Raw genomic sequence first — 11,742 nt, 5'->3', positions numbered from 1 at the left:
AATTAACAAAATGGCAATAAGAACATACATATGATAATTACCTTAAACGTAAATGGATTAAATACTCCAACCAAAAGACATAGACTGGCTGAATGGATACAAAAACAAGACCCGTACATACGCTGTTTATAAGAGACCTACTTTAGATCAAGGGACACATACAGACTGAAAGTGAGGGGGTGGAAAAATGTATTCCATGCCAATGGAAATCAAAGTAAACCTGGAATAGGGCTTCCCTGGTGGCGCAGTGGTTGAGAGTCCGTTGCTGATGCAGGGGACACGGGTTCGTGCCCTGGTCCGGGAAGATCCCACATGCCGCAGAGCGGCTGGGCCCGTGAGCCATGGCCGCTGAGCCTGCGCGTCCGGAGCCTGTGCTCCGCAACGGGAGAGGCCACAACAGTGAGAGGCCCGCGTACCACAAAAAACAAAAACAAAAACAAAATAAACCTGGAGTAGCAATTCTCATATCAGACAAAATAGACTTTAAAATAAAGACTGTTACAAGAGACGAAAAGGACACTACATAATGATCAAGAAATCAATCCAGGAAGATATAACAATTGGAAATATATATGCACCCAACATAGGAGCACCTCAATTTATAAGGCAAATACTAACAATCATAAAAGGAGAAATCAACAGTAACAATATATATAATAGTGGAGGGCTCTAACACCCTACTTTCATCAATGGACAGATGATCCAGGCAGAAAATCAATGAGGAAACACAAGCCTTAAATGACACATTAGACCAGATGGATTAAATTGATATTTATAGAGCATTCCATCCAAAAACAGCAGAATACACATTCTTCTCAAGTGCACATGCAACATTCTCCAGGATTGATCACAAGCTGGGCCACAAAGTGAGCTTCAGTAAATTTAAGAAAATGGAAGTCATATCAATCATCTTTTTCCGACCACAACGCTATAATATTAGAAATCAACTACAAGAAAAAACTGTAAAGAAACTGAGTCTTAGCCTAGGAAGCTTTACTTGTTCACTTCCGATACTAAACCTATTAAATATTTTTTAAGGATAAAAGGAATCTTTAATAAAATCATTATAAGGCTCAAACAGAAATTTAGAGTTCAGAGAGAAAACTACCATGTATGGCAATAAAGCTGAAAGAATTTTTAGCAACAGAAACATAACTGTAGTGCCAGAAAAAGAGTTCAAAAGCTTTTTTCATGAAATGATCAGATACGGGCAAATAGATTTATGTACCAAGAGGTTCATCAAGGTATTTTGTATAATTGCAAAATCACTGGAAACAACCTAACTTTTTAAAACTAGGGGAGGGGGAGGTGGTGGCGGTGACGCGATTCTTTCCACGTTGGAGGGGCCGGGCCGCTGCCGGAGTCGCCGCGGCTGCCATGTGACATGGCACAGCTAAAGATTTAGCACCAGAGCCAGAGCTGCCGCGCCAGTCGTCGAGCAGGTCATCACCCGCTAATTCCTGTCCCGAAGGGCAGCTCCAGCCTGCACAGCGGTTAGTGAGCTGTCCCTGCCAACGTCATCTCCTCTTTCCTCCCTGAGTTTGCCAGGAGCATGAAAGAAGGCCCAGGGACGCCCTAAACCCCTTCTGCTCCTGCCCATTGCAAATGCCACTACCACCATGGGCCTCACCTTCTTCTCCCTCTTCTCGCATCTCTTCGGCAGGAAGCAGATGTGTATTTTGATGGTTGGATTGGATGCTGCTGGCAGGACGACCATTCTGTATAAACTGAAGTTAGGAGAGATAGTCACCACCATTCCTACCACTGGTTTTAATGTGGAAACAGTAGAATATAAGAACGTTTGTTTCACAGTATGGGATGTTAATGGTCAAGATAAATAAAATTAGGCCTCTCTGGAGGCATTACTTCCAAAATACCCAGGGTCTTATTTTTGTGGTAGATAGCAATGATCGTGAAAGAATTCAGAAAGGAGCAGAAGAGCTGCAGAAAATGCTTCAGGAAGATGAGTTGCGAGATGCAGCGTTGCTGCTTTTTGCAAACAAACAGGATTTGCCAAATGCTACGGCCATTAGGGAAATGACGGATAAATTAGGTCTTCAGTCTCTTCGTAACAGAACATGGTATGTTCAAGCCACTTGTGCTACACAAGGAACCGGTCTGCATGAGGGACTTGACTGACTGTCAAATGAGCTTTCAAAACGTTAAATGAAACTAGATATCTAACCAAGGACACATTTGATAGAACTGGTCTAGGCTTGTTACAACAAAATTAGTTTGCATCTTGGTTATTAAACAGTATCTGGGACTGGTTTGGGCAGAATATTACAGCATTTAAACGTATTTTGTTGCCAGTTATTGTTTACCAAGTATAATGTTGCCATTTAGCAATATGCTTGGTTTTAAAGAGATTCTCCTTAACTTGGGGAAAAAAAGGTGTCCTCTTTTAATTTTACTTCCCTTAAGCCTGAACGCCTGGACACAGCTAATGTGACACCTTTAAATCAATCCATTTTGAATGTGTTTCTGAGCCCACAGTAAATAATGTTTTAAAGTTGTCCCCTTGCTATTTTATTGATACCTTTATCATTCCTGGGACAGTCTGCTGATTTAAAAAATGTAGCATTCCATGTGTATTTATTTTTCTCCCTTGCCAAAAAGATTTTTTAATACTGCTTGTACCAGCCAGGGAAGTGCTCCAAAACACTGTCCAGACCTTTTGCACTGAGGAATTTATATTTCCCCCCCATTATTGACTCCTGGCTTCCATCAGCCAAGCTTACCTTGGTGTGGTTTGGATTTGATAGCTAATTAATTCTGTGCTAGTTGCAAAGAGTTCATATTGAGATGATTTTTAGTACTCAGCAGGTTGTCTTCCTTTACACTGTATCTTTTTTATGTTGCATGTTGCTTTGGGTATCAGCCGGACTCTTTGCTCAGTATATGATAGTTCTGCTGCATGTTTTATTGTTTATTGGTGAACATGTCTTCATTAAGGGTTTTTGGAAAAGTCATCAAACTCAATGAATAAGTTTTCTCCATAACCCATTTGGAATTATTCCTAATAAAATGATAAAACATGAAAAATAATTAATTAATTAAAAAAATAAAACTAGGGGATTTGTTAAGTAAAATAGAAATTATTATATGGCCATTAAAAACTATATTTTGAAACCTACTTAGTTATGTGGGAGAATGTTAACAACATCATTAAAAGGTGGTTTCTAAAGAGCAAATATGGTATACTTTTTAATAACAGATTTATTGACATATAATTCATATATCATGCAATTCACATATTTAAAGTGTACAATTCAATGGTTTTCAGTACATTTAGAATTGAATAACCATGACATCAACCAATTATAGAACATTTTCATCACCTCTAAAAGAAATCTTACATCTACTAGTAGTCATTTTGTATGATAGTTTTTATTAAAAGTATATAGTTGTGGCATATCCACAAAATGGAATATTATTTGGCAATTTAAAAAAAGTATGACACATGCTACGACGTGGATGAAGCTTGAAAACATGCTAAATGAATTAATCCAGTCACAAAAGACCATATATTGTATAATTCCATTTATATGAAATGGCCAGAACAGGTAAATAGAGAGAGAGGGAAAGTAGATTAGTGGCTGTCCAGGACTGAGGGTGGTGGTTATGAGCAAATGGGGGGGTACTTGCTAATTGGGGTTTCTTTTTTGGAGTCATGAAAATGTTCTAAAATTGGTTGTGGTGATTTTCGTAATCTTGTGAATATACTAAAAAACCACTGAATTGTACACATTAATGGATTAATTGCATGATGTGAGAAATGTCTCTCAATAAGCTGCTTTAAAAAGTACATAGGTTTATAGAGAAAAAATCTGGAAGATATTAAAAAGGTTAACATTATTTTCATGCAAAAGAATTAGATGATTTGTTTTACTTATTTTCTAATTTTTCTATAGTAATCACATATTAGTTGCATATTAAACAATTATTTTTAAAAAGAAGAAAAAAGAAAGTACTCTATGCATTCACAACTTGGCTGTTTGGTGCAACCGTTTGCTTTCAGCCTATCTTGGATTTTGACATGCCTTCCTCACTAAGCGTAATCATTTCTAGCTTATGGCTTAAAGTGAGAGACATGCAACTCTTTCTTTCACTTGAACACTTAGAGGCCATTGCAGGTTATTAATTGGCCAATTTCAATATTGTTTTGCCTCAGGGAATAGAGAGGCCTGAGGAGAGGGACAGAGATGACGGAACAGCTGATAAGTCGAGCAGTCAGAACACACACAACATTTATTGATTAAGTTCACTGTCTTATATGGGAGTGGTTTGTGGCACTGCAAAACAATTAAAATAGTAATATCAAAGATCGCTGATCACAGGTTACCATAACAAATATAATTCATCTTTTTAATAACTGCATAATAAATAATCCATAGTAAAGAGGTACTATAGTTTAGTCAAACATTCTATTGATTGGCATTCAAGTAGCTTTCAGTTGTTAATTAATTGTGTATATATTTATGCCCCTAGAAACCTGCCTGTGGAAAATATCTGTGTTTGTTTGTGTGTTTGTGTATGCTTTATTTCCACAAGATATATCCCCCAAAATGAAACTTCAAAGAACATATGTATTTTTCATCTTAATATCTATTTCCAGGCTTTTCTTCCCAAAGAATGGAGCAATCCATACTCCCATCAGGAGCATCTGAGGCCCTGCTCTCAAGTATTATGGTTATTGGCTAAATGAAAAAGAATATCGCTTTGCTGTTTTCAATTTCATTTTCCATGATCACCAGTGAGGCTGGGAATCTTTTCAAACTGTCTTTAGTCATTGGATTTCCTCCAATGTACACTGTTATTCATACCCTTCACCTGCTTTTTCCATTGGACCTTCTCCTTATCAATTTTTATAAACTCTGCATATTTTTAAGGAGGAGGAATAAAAACACTGGTAAACAAGGATCTTATAATTTTGAAAAATAATATTTCTTCCAAAAGGGCAAGCCTTAAGCAATAGAGAGATTTCTACTTCCTTCTGGACCTCTGCTCCTGATAATTCATTTTTTATAATTCCAGTGCTTAGAGTCTGTTTTGATTATCTTTTGGTTTTGCTACTTCTCACCATGGTACCAGTTATCATGCTTAAAAAATTAACTAACTTGAGGCCTTAGATGACAACACTGTCCTCCACAGAGGATCTGCATTTGCTTCTGTTAAGCACCTGGAAGTATTATCAGTTTAGAATTATCTCCACCAAATTCAAGGTTTGAGGTCCCCCGCCAGACCACCCAGCAGTACAAACCTAGGCTGAAATTTAGAAGAGTTACTTCATGTTGCCACTTAATCTAGGGCCATAGCACTTTGGGATACAAATGTATTTAGACTCTAGTACAGGTCTTGAATTTGATTTTTGAGCCCATTACTTACAAGGCTGTCAAAACTGTCAAGATGAAAGATTAAGTTTGCTGTGATCATGGGCTCAATTGTCTTTTTTTTGTTTTTTTACTGTGATGAAATACACATAACATAAAATTTACCATATTAACTATTTTTAAGTGTACAGTTCAGTGGTGTTAAGTATATTCATATTGTTGTGCTACCATCACCATGACCCATCTCCAGAACTCTTTTCATCTTGCAAGACTGAAATTCTGTCCTAATTAAACAATAACTCCCCATTCCACCCTCCCCCTAGCTACTGGCAACCACCCTTCTACTTTCTGTCTCTATGATTTTGTCTATTCTAAGTACTTCATATAAGCAGAACCATACATTATTTGTCTTTTTGTAATTGGCTTATTTCACTTAGCATAATGTCCTCAAGTTGCATCCATTTTGTAGTATATGTCAGAATTTTCTTCCTTTTTAAGGTTGAATACTATTGCCTTGAATGCATATACCACATTTTGCTTATCCATTCATACATCACTGGACACCTAGCTGGTTTCGACCTCTTGAGTATTGTGAGTAACGTTGCTATAAACATGCGTGTACAAATATTTCTTCCAGACCCTCTTTCAATTATTTTGAGGAAAGTGGAATTGCTGGATTAAATGGTAAGTCTATGTTTAATTCTTTGAGGAACCACCATTCTTTTTTCCCCAGTGGTTGTACCATTTTACATTCTCACCACCAGTGCACAATTCCAATTTTTCCTCATCCTCACTGACACTTGTTATTTACCATTTTTTTGATAGCAGTCATTCTAATGGGTGTGAGGTGGTATCTCACTACAGTTTCAATTTGCATTTGCTGAATAACCAGTGATGTTGAACATCTTTTCATGTGCTTATCAGCCATTTGTGTATCTTCCTTAGAGAAAAGCCTATTCAAGTCCTTTGCCCACTTTTTAATCAGGTTGTTTGTTCTCTTGTTTAGTTTCAGGAGTTCTATATATATTCATATTAATCTCTGATTAATATTTGATTTTCAAATATTTTCTCCCATTTTATGAGTTTCCTTTTTACTTTGTTGATGTCTTTTGATGCACAAATTTTTAAAATTTTCATGAAATCCAGTTGGTCTATTTTTATTTTTTTGTTGTTGTCTGCGATTTTTTGGTGTCATATCCAATAAATCAAGGCCAGATCCAATGTCATGAAGCTTTTGCCCTATATTCTAAGAGTTGTATAGTTTTAGGTCTTATATTTAGGTCATGGATCCATTTTGAATTGCTATAGATTGAATTGTGTTCCCCCCCAATTCATATTTAAGCCCTAACCCCCAATGTGAGCGTATTTGGAGATGGATCTTTAAGAGGTAATTAAGGTTAAATGAGGTTATAAGGGTGGGTTCCTAATCCTACAGGATTAATGACCTTATAAGAAGAGGAAAAGAAATCAGAGTGCCCCCTCCAGCCTCTCTCCATATGTACTGAGGAAAGGCCAGATGAGCACACAGCAAAAGGCAGTCATCTGCAATGCAGGAGGAAGGCCTTCACCAGACACCAACTCTATTGGCACCTTAATCTTGGACTTCCCAGGCTCCAGAAGTGTGAGAAAATTAAATTTACATCGTTTAGCTACCCAGTCTGTAGTATTTTGTTACAGCAGCCCGAGCTCATACACGAGCTTATTTTTGTATATGGTGTGAGGGTCTAACATCATGTTTGCATGTGGATGTACAGTTTTCTCAGCACCATTTCATGAAAAGCCTGTCCTTTCCCCATTGAATACTCTTTGTCCCCTTGTGGAAAATCATTTGACTATTTATGTGAGGGTTACTTCCGGGCTCTCTATTCTTTTCGGGTAGTCTATATATGTAGGCCTTTTGCCAGTATTACACTGTTTTGACTACTATGGCTTAATACTAAGTTGTGAAATCAGGATGGCAAGTCCTCTAGCTTTGTTCTTTTTCAAGATAGTTTTGGATATTCAGTGTCCCTTGAGATTCTATATGTATTTTAGAATGGGTTTTTCCATTTGTGCAAAAACTGTCACTGGAATTTTGATAATGACTTCATTGAAATGGTAGATTTCTTTGGTAATACTGATAATCTTAACAATATTAAGATTTCCAATGAGAACATGGAATGTCTTTCCATTTGCTCATGCATTCTTCAATTTCTTTTAGCAGTGTTTTGTAGTTTTCATTGTACATGTCCTTCACCTCCTTGCTTCCTAAGTATTACTAAGTATTTTATTCTTTTTGATGCTAATGTAAATGGAATTGTTTTCTTAATTTCCTTTTGGTTCACTGTTAGTGTGTAGAAGTGCAACTGACTTTTTGTGTTGATTTTGTATCCTGTGACTCTACTGAAATTGTTTATAAGTTCTAACAATTTGTGTATGTGTGTGGAATCTTTAGAGTTTTCTACCTATAAGATCATATCATTTGTGTACAGAGATCATTTTACTTCTTCCTTTCCAATTTGGATGCCTTTCATTTCCTTTTCTTGCCTAACCGCTCTGGTTAGAATTCCCAAGACTCTGTTAAATAGATATGGTGAAAGTGGACCTTTTTGTCTTGTTCCTGATCTTAGAGGAAAAGCTTTCAGACTTTCACCTTTGAGTGAAAGATGTTCACTGAGGGGTTTTCATATACAGCTTTTATTATGTTGAGGTATTCCTCCTATTCATAGTTTGTTGTGTGTTTTTTTAATCATAAAAAGCTGTTAAATTGTGTAAAATGCTTTTATGCAACAATTGAGATAATCATGTGGTTCTTTTCCCTTTCTACTCTTAATGTAATGTATTACAATGATTGGTTTTCCTATGTTGAACCATCCTTAAATTCCGGGGATAAATCCGATTTGGTCATGGTATATAGTCCTTTTCCTTTTGAGAAAACTTGGCACAAAGCAAATATTATTTTACCTTTACGAGTTACAAAAAGGGAATCCGTCTTTTGTGTTTCCATACAAATTGCGAAATTTTTTGTTCTAGTGCTGTGAAAAATGCCAGTGGTAGTTTGATAGGGATTGCATTGAATCTGTAGATTGCTTTGGGTAGTATAGTCATTTTAACAATGTTGATTCTTCCAATCCAAGAACATGGTATATCTCTCCATCTGTTTGTGTCATCTTTAATTTCTTTCATCAGTGTCGTATAGTTTTCTGCATGCAGGTCTTTTGCCTTCTTAGGTAGGTTTATTCCTAGGTATTTTATTCTTTTTGTAGCAATGGTAAATGGGATTGTTTCCTTAATTTCTCTTTCTAATCTTCCACTGTTATTGTATAGGAATGCAAGAGATATCTGTGTATTAATTTTGTATCCTGCAACTTTGCTAAATTCATTGATAGCTCTAGTAGTTTTCTAGTGGCATCTTTAGGATTTTCCATGTATAGTATCATGTCATCTGCAGACAGTGAGTTTTTCTTCTTCTTTCCCCAATTGGATTCCTTTTATTTCTTTTTCTTCTCTGATTGTCACGGCTAGGACTTCCAAAACTATGTTGAATAATAGTGGTGAGAGTGGGCACCCTTGTCTTGTTCCTGATATTAGAGGAAATTCTTTCAGGTTTTCACCATTAAGAATAACGTTTGCTGTGGGTTTGTCATATATTGCCTTCATTATGTTGAGGGAGGTTCCCTCTGTGCCCACTTTCTGGAGAGTTTTTATCATAAATTGATGTTTAATTTTCTCAAAAGCTTTTTCTGCATCTATTGAGATGATTCTATGGTTTTATTCTTCAGTTTATTAAGATGGCGTATCACATTGATTGATTTGCATATATTGAAGAATCCTTGCATCCCTTGGATACATCCCACTTGATCATGGTGTATGATCCTTTTAATGTGTTGTTGGATTCCATTTGCTAGTATTTTGCTGAGGATTTTTGTGTCCATGATCATCAGTGATATTGGCCTGTAATTTTTTTGTGTGATATCTTTGTCTGGTTTTGGTATCAAGGTGATGGTGGCCTCATAGAATGAGTTGGGGAGTGTTTCTCCCTCTGCAATTTTTAGGAAGAGTTTGAGAAGGATAGGTGTTAGCTCTTCTCTAAATGTTTGATAGAATTTGCCTGTGAAGCCATCTGATCCTGGACTTTTGTTTGTTGGGAGTTTTAAAATCACAGTTTCAATTACAGTACTTGTGATTGGTCTGTTCATATTTTGTTTCTTCCTGGTTCAGTTTGGGGAGGTTGTACCTTTCTAAAAATCTGTCCATGTCTTTTAGGTTGTCAATTTTATTGGCATATAGTTGCTTGTACTAGTCTCTTATGATCCTTTGTATGTCTGTGGTGTCCATTGTAATGTCCCCGTTTTCATTTTTAATTTTATTGATTTGAGCCCCCTCCCTCTTCTTCTTGATGAGTCTGGCTAAAGGTTTATCAATTTTTTTTTCTTTTTTTTCGGTATGTGGGCCTCTCACTGTTGTGGCCTCTCCCATTGCAGAGCACAGGCTCTGGACGCGCAGGCTCAGTGGCTCATGGGCCCAGCCGCTCCGCGGCATGTGGGATCTTCCCAGACCAGGGCACGAACCTGTGTCCCCTGCATCAGCAGGCGGACTCTCAACCACTGTGCCACCAGGGAAGCCCTAAAGGTTTATCAATTTTATTTATCTTTTCAAAGAACCAGTTTTTACTTTCATTCATCTTTTCTATTAGTTTCTTCATCTCTATTTCATCTATTTCTGCTTTGATCTTTATGATTTGTTTCTTTCTACTAACTTTGGGTTTTGTTCTTCTTTCTCTAGTTGCTATAGGTGTAAGGTTAGGTTGTTTATTTGAGATTTTCCTTGTTTCCCGAGGTAAGTCTCTATTGCTATAAACTTCCCTCTTAGAACTGCTTTTGCTGTGTCCGATAGGTTTTGGATTGTCGTGATTTCATTTTCATTTGTCTCTAGGTATTTTATGATTTCCTCTTTGATTTCTTCAGTGATCCATTGGTTGTTTAGAAGCTTATTGTTTAACGTCCAACGTGTTTGTGTTCTGTACACTTTTTTTCTTTCTTGTAGTTGATTTCTAATCTCACAGCATTATTGTCATTAAAGATGATTGTTATGACTTCAATTTTATTAACACATTATTGACCAGAGACGTATTAATACATCTTTTGTTACCCGGATGTTATTGACCAGAGATGTATCAATATGTTCTTAGAGAGTGCTACAATTAACATCACTGTGCAATTTGTTAGAGCATAAATTGATCAAGGTTCTTTATACAACTTACAATTGTCATTATCATTCACATTTTGCTCCATTAAGTTTTTGTTCCAACCTTGTATATATTATATACATAAAATCCTCCAAAATGATGCATCGCAAAATTTTGAGCGAAGAAGAATTTTTCAGTCAATTTTATGCACATACTTTCTCTGATTGTCTGATTGACACATGTACTAGTGTCTCAGAAGATGATAGTTTTTCAGAATACAGTTCTGATTCAGATGATGTGAATATTAGACCAATAAAAAGATTTTTAAAAATAGTGACTGATTCTGATACAAAAAGTGAAAATGAAACTCAGGGTGCCAGAGAATGCACCTTTGCTTCTACAGAATAGTGAATTGAAAACAACATTTCATGAAAATTAGAAGATTTTACAGGTATGTCAAGTGTCTCTATTGAAGGCAATAACCCACAAAGTGTTAGTGAAATAAAAGAATTAATTTTTGGCCAGCCAAAATAAAAATCACCAGCTAAAGGCATTACTTTCTGCAAAAATTCCTGGGTCGATAATCAGTAAAATTTACCGAGGCTCACTTTGTGGCCCAGCATGTGATCAATCCTGGAGAATATTCCATGTGCACCTGAGAAGAACGTGTATTCTGCTGTTTTGGATGGAACGCTCTATAAATATCAATTTAGTCCATCTGGTCTAATGTGTCATTTAAGGCCTGCGTTTCCTTATTGATTTTGTCTGGATCATCTGTCCATTGATGAAAATAGGGTGTTAAGAGTCCTCCACTGTTTTTGTGTTATTGCTGATTTCTCCTTTTATGGTTGTTAGTAATTGCCTTATAAATTGAGGTGCTCCTATGTTGGATGCATATATATCTACAATTGTTATATCTTCTTCTTGGATTGATCTCTTGATCATTATGTAGTGTCCTTTTTGTCTCTTGTAACAGTCTTTATTTTAAAGCCTATTTTGTCTAATATGAGTATTGCTACTCCAGCTTTCTTTTGACTTCCATTGGCATGGAATACATTTTTCCACCCCCTCACTTTCAGTCTGTATGTTTCCCTGGATTTAAAGTGGGTCTCTTGTAAACAGCATATATACAGCTTGTTTTTGTATCCATTCAGCCAGTCTATGTCTTTTGGTTGGAGCATTTAATCCACTTACATTTAAGGTAATTATCATATGTATGTTCTTATTGCCATTTTGTTAATT

At 36.4% G+C, this 11,742-nt stretch overlaps 1 protein-coding gene and 1 pseudogene across 2 annotated transcripts in view; one reads left to right on the top strand and one right to left on the bottom strand.

Annotated features, from left to right (window-relative positions):
* LOC114901241 (up-regulator of cell proliferation) overlaps positions 1-11,742 on the bottom strand; it is a 91,835-nt gene that overhangs the window by 66,588 nt on the left and 13,505 nt on the right. Inside the window, exons 3-4 of one of the 2 annotated variants that reach the window (XM_029232889.1) lie at positions 2,742-3,019; positions 1,631-1,727 (exon numbers count right to left, since the gene is read on the bottom strand). The exons of the other annotated variant lie outside the window; for it this stretch is intronic. The gene's annotated coding sequence lies outside the window, so the exon portion shown is untranslated. The remainder of the gene's footprint in view (positions 1-1,630; positions 1,728-2,741; positions 3,020-11,742) is intronic. 2 annotated transcript variants of the gene reach the window in all.
* LOC114901242 lies at positions 1,121-2,166 on the top strand (annotated as a pseudogene).

Source organism: Monodon monoceros, unplaced genomic scaffold (genome assembly GCF_005190385.1).
Source record: "Monodon monoceros isolate NGI ecotype Baffin Bay Population unplaced genomic scaffold, NGI_Narwhal_1 Super_Scaffold_2, whole genome shotgun sequence".
NCBI classification, from domain to species: domain Eukaryota; kingdom Metazoa; phylum Chordata; class Mammalia; order Artiodactyla; family Monodontidae; genus Monodon; species Monodon monoceros.
The sequence above is the reverse complement of the archived record's forward strand: the minus strand, read 5'-3'. Positions and strand labels throughout refer to the sequence as shown.